This window comes from Cajanus cajan, chromosome 9 (genome assembly GCF_000230855.2).
Source record: "Cajanus cajan strain Asha chromosome 9, NIPB_CcT2T_4, whole genome shotgun sequence".
In the NCBI taxonomy this organism is placed as follows: Eukaryota; Viridiplantae; Streptophyta; class Magnoliopsida; order Fabales; family Fabaceae; genus Cajanus; species Cajanus cajan.
In genome coordinates, this window is record NC_138525.1 from 11481502 (window position 1) to 11487501 (window position 6000).

Here is a 6000-nt window from a genome sequence, read left to right on the forward strand (position 1 = left end):
ACCCAGAATACTCAAGAAGAGGGTTAAAACTCAGTGTAAAAGTGTAGAATGACGTCCAATTGACGTCATATTTATAGGGATGAGGCGCAATACGGCCTCTGGGGGTCAATACGGTCCGTATTGAAGTTTTGAACTACAATACGGCCGTATTGAATTCAGTACGGCCGTATTGAAGTTCAAAAATCCTCAATACGGCCGTATTGAGTTCAGTGCAGCCGTATTGAAGTTCAGTGCAGCCGTATTGAGTTCAGTGCAGCCGTATTGAAGTTCAGAAACTTCAATACGGCCGTATTGAGTTCAGTGCGGCCGTATTGTAGTTTAAAATGTTCAATACGGCCGTACTGAACTTTTGGGAGGCTGTATTGGGCTTCATTCCCTCCACTTTCTTATTTTTTGCTACTCTAAGACCTCTAAACCTACAGATTGTCATCCTAGGGTCTTCCAGGGTCTTCCAGGAGTCCTTCCGGCTGACTTTCCTTTGGTCTTCGAGAGTCTTCAAGCTTTATTTCCGACCCGGACAATTTTAGGGGTCTACAGTCTCAAATATAGAGAATATATCCAGTTCTCAATCAAACTAGATTGAATTCCATTAACTTTCTTAAAATTACAAGTATTCTTTCCCAAGTTACTTATGGCCCTACAACAAGTGTTATTTGACTATCCTTTTCAAGTTACTACCCAAATATTATTTTACAGTCAAGTCTCTCTAAGCTCTACCCTATAAAAATAGTTATCAAGGTATTAGAAGGTTGTTATGATCATCTCTCTAAGACGTGAACATAATAGTGTTTTGGTACAAAGAGTTTTCTACTAGATAAAAACTATACAAAGAGATGTATATATGTTTGTGAATGTTCTTGTATTCTGTACCGTATCAGCACACCAAGGGGGGAGTCGGAAAAGGGCCGACCTGATTTTGGCCCAGGCATGGAAACAATCAGAATCTGACCTGATCCCCTCCCACGAGGGTGATCTCGGGGGAGTTCGGTCGGAATTCGATCTGGACTCGATCTCAGGGACAGTTAAGCCCTTGCGCCTTATAGGCTTAGGGCTGGAAGGCAAGTGTACCATCCTAGTCGGATCCCGATCTGATACCCTTTACAGGTTTTGATCCGATGAATCTTGAATATGGGTCTTCTCGGTCGGCAGGCGATCTAACCTCTCACATGGGTAAGATTTGTCGACAACGATCTCACCCACCCCCTGGACGAACTCGGCCTGGGTATGGTCGGCCAGGGTGCGCTCAGCCATGGTGAGATCGGCCAGGCTGTGCTCGGTCATGGTGAGATCGACCAGGGTGTGCTCGTCCATGGTGAGATCGGTCAGGCTGTGCTCAGCCATGGTGAGATCGGGCAAGGTGTGCTCGGCCATGATGAGCTCGGCCAGGGTATGGTCGGCCAAAGTCCGAGTGGGTCTCACCCTTTGGACTGGTCCGAGAATCAAGGATGAAAAGCGTATCTTTGATAATCAAATATTTCCAAGGAAAACCGTTATAGAAATCCTCGCGCTCACAAGGCCCAGGTGGCCCATGAACAGAAAAGTATAAAACCTAAAACCCTAGAGTTAAGACGGTAGACTACACTCTTGAATGCTCTGGCTTTGGAGGTCTGACCTAGGAGAAGAACCCTAGACGCTCCCTTGGCCGAAACATATTCCAATAAAAAAAGCTTCTTATTGTCTTGATCTTTAGAAATTCTTATATAATAGCTTGGGAAAAGATGATCGTTGCAACTTCTTGAGCCTTGCTCACAAATTTGCTTTATCTTACTGAATCGTCAAATCAAAGTGAGAGAAGAAGTATTCGTTAATGCATTAAATATATCAATTAAAGCTTTTTCACAAAAAGGACTTCTTATCTTGATCGATCAAGCTACTTATCAAAGTAGAGCTACAAACAGAAGCTACAAGAAGTAAGGTTAGCATGAGACAAAGCAATAGAGGCTTTTTTAGTGCCTTTTCTATGAGATTCGAGATCTCTGTCCTTGGTTCTAACGTGTAGCATGCTTTTGATCTTCTTTAACAAATTTTGAGTTTACAAGATGGCTTCTTTCGATCTTTTAAAATATAAATCATTCATTTAAATTTCAAACATGTTAATTACCATAAATGATAACCGTTAAGTGATATATTGAATTAAAAAAGTTATTATTTTAATATATTGAATGCAAATAGTAAGTAGTGATTTTACCTTGAGATACCTATTTATACTTACTATGATGGACCTAAATCTTAATGGATTGCAAACTAAGATTACTAATTTATTAATATGTCAATAATTGATTTCATACTAGTAATAAAACCATAATTACCATTATCATCATAATTTATATTAAGTAATTTTTTATCCCGTTCGACCCCACTTAACATTCTTGGACCGAATGCTGAAGGGACCGAACCAATCACTTTAGGTAAATGTTCTTCACAAACTCTTTTGGCACTCGAGGGTGCCAAAGGGGTACATAATGTGTTGATTTAAGATGGTTATATGAAGTGTCGTAACTCATTCAACAATCGAGAAGATCGAGCACTTTCACACTTATATACTTGTTAGATTTGCATAAACCCTTCGACATTCGAGGGTGCCAAAAAGATCCAGGATGTGCTAGTTTTTTAATGACCAAATGATTTATTCAATATAAATTTTATTTATAATAAAGAACACAGAAAATGAAGTGTAATCTTTAAACTAATTTTTTTCTTGAAGAGTGAAAATAGAATAAACGTACTACAAATCTACAATCTCAATTTTAACGAGTGTGACGGAGAATTTCTTATGCAGCAGCTATCATTTAATGTTACGGACAAAGCTGACTTATATTTTTATGTTTGACTCCTTTGGAATTAGTGGCAAAAACTGTTCACGCAATAATTTTCAGTGTCCCTCGGTTGGTGGCTTGGTGCTATTATTTAAGTTCCACTCTGTATATTGTTTAGGTTATGATTCCAAACGGTCGTTTGGCGGCATGAAGATCGAGGGTTGTACAAGTGCTATGTTATTTTAGAGGTTAAAAAAAATAAAAAATTATGAAAATTTTATTTTTTACTTTCCTTGAGATTAGTAATAAATCTCTTGGTCTAGAAAAATAACACAAAACAATTTAAAATTCAGTATATTTTTTTTAATGTTAAAATAATATTTAGTAAATAAAAGTCATATTTCATAAAGATAAATTAGTTTTATTATTAATTTTAAGATATTACATAAGTCATGTTTATAAATAAAAAAAACTACAGTTTGTTATTTTAAAAAATTGTGTGTTTATATATAAAATATAAATAAATAAATAAGAATTTGAGGTGAGCAATTTCGGATGCATTGCTCTAAAATATATAAAATTGAAACAAACCGCAAATGGAAAAAAAGTAGTCTGTTTTCATCTGTTAAGTGATCGGTTATGTGGATGACAGCTTGCTCAAGTGGATTATTATTTATTTATTTTGGTAAAATTCAAGTGGTTTATTATTTATTTATTTTGATAAAATTCAGGTGGATTATGGATACATCTGAGTTAACTTCCATTACTTAGTTTTGCATTGCATCTACAAGTTGGGATGTCAATGGGTTCATCCACTGGATAACAAGCCTTCGTCTCCCACTCTACAAGATAAAAATTATTCTCACACCTTCGAGTGTACTTAGATATCTACGAATTTTATTAATATTTATAGATATTTGTTAATTAAAAATGATAAAAATATTAGAAATAATATTGGATTTACATTTGATGTTAATTTGTTGGGTCTGTGTTCATCGTAATTCTTTTAGGAACTATTTTTCCACTTTTTTTTATGCTTAACTATTTTTTCATTTGACATTATTGAACCGCTTCACAAACTAAATTTATCATTTTATTATAAAAAAAATTTAATCAATTCATTCAAAATTACCAATTGATCAATACAAGTATATATTCAAAATTATCAATTCATCAATACAAGTATATATGACTAATTGTAACTCAACAAAATATAAACTTATCACTTAACACAAGTAAAAATAAGTAATAATTTAAGAATAATTAAATAATAGATCAAAGGATCATCTTAGATCTCTTAAGAATATATGTTTTAACGATAACAAATTTAGACATTTTGATAAATAAATATTTTTAAAATCATATAAATAATACGATAGTTTAAGAAAATTCTTTGAGATGTTATGTCTTTTTGATAAGTCCCTTAGCTAGAATAGTTTATCAATCTAAAATGAATGCATTAAATATAATATTTAATGGGTCTGATGATCATCTGTTGATATTTTATCCGTTGATAGATCAAAGAAGTAAAACCTTTTTTGGTACACTACTAGAAAAATTAATATTTGTGACGAATTTTGTGATGGAAAAAATAGCGTCGCTAATAGTGAAGCACTTTGTGAGGGAATTATAAGTTTTGTGACGGACTAGCATTTATTGACTTTTGTGACGGATTTTGTGACGGAATATATTTCGTCTCTAAAAATCCGTCACAAATTTCGTCACTAAATAAATAAAAAGTTTGTGACGGATTTTGTGACGGAAAAATTTTCGTCTCTAAAAATCCGTCACAAATTTCATCACTAAATAAAAAAATGTTTGTGACGGATTTTGTGACAGAATGAACTTGTCTCTAAAAAATCCGTCACAAATTTCGTCACTAAATAAAAAAAGATTTAATGACGAATTTTTCCCTCTCAAAATTCCGTCACAAATAGGTTAAAATATTTTGTGAAAAAATTTGTAACGAATTGTTCCCTCTCAAAATATTAAATTTTATTTATGAAACTTTTATATTTAAGAATTATGCATAATTAAAGAAAATATGTTAATTTTTTTAAAAAAAAAATAAAATTAAAAATATTTTATTTCATTAAAGGATTGAAAAAATTATGAAGTTTATTTAATTAAATAAAAAATTGTCAACTTTGAGCATAAGAAATTAAGACATTCATTAAAAATATTTAAAAAAAAACTTGTGAAATTAAAAAAAAAAAGAGTATTAATTTAATTTTGGCTTAATTACATTTTTGATCCCTCAAGTATATATTGTAATTGTGCAATTTTGATCCCTAAGGTTTTAATTGGATAATTTTAGTCCCTAAAGAATTGTAATTGTGCAATTTTAGTTCTTTAATTTTTAATTGAACAATTTTAGTCCCTCAAATATCATAATTGTGCAATTTGAATGTCTCCCATTAAAAATTAATAATTTTAAGATTTTAATATATATATATATAAAATAATTTAAAATTATATAATTATTTGCTTATTTAAGTTAAAATATACTATAATTTTTATTAATGTAACAAATGATATATATTTATTATTACTAAATAAATAAAATGTATATATTATTAATAATTTAATATTGCTAATAAATTAATATCAATAATATTTTTAGTATATTTATAGATAAACTCATAATTTGATAAATATAACTTAGTATATGTTAATATAATTTTACAAAAATATAAATATACTAGATAAGATATGTATATTTATAATTAATATACTTATAATTTTGTAAAAGTATATTAATATATAATAAGTTATATTTATCAAAATTATGAGTTTATCTATAAATATACTAATAATATTATTGATATTAATTTATGAATAATATTATAAAAATAATAATATATAAATTTTATTTATTTAGTAATAATAAACTATTATACTAATAGAAAATTCGGGATGTTACAATTTGATATATTAATGAAAATTATAATATACGTTGATTTGAATAGACAAATAATATAATTTTAAAATATTGTATATATATATATATGTATGTATGTATATATAGTAAAATTATTAAATTTTTAATGAGAGAGACTAAAATCACATAATTATGATATTTAATAGACTGAAATTGTTCAATTAAAAATTGAAGGACTAAAATTGCACAATTGCAATCTAAAATTACTCAATTAAAATCTTAGGAATCAAAATTGCACAATTGCAATACTTGAAAGATCAAAAATACAATTAAGCATATAATTTTTTAGCTAGAAAAGTTAAA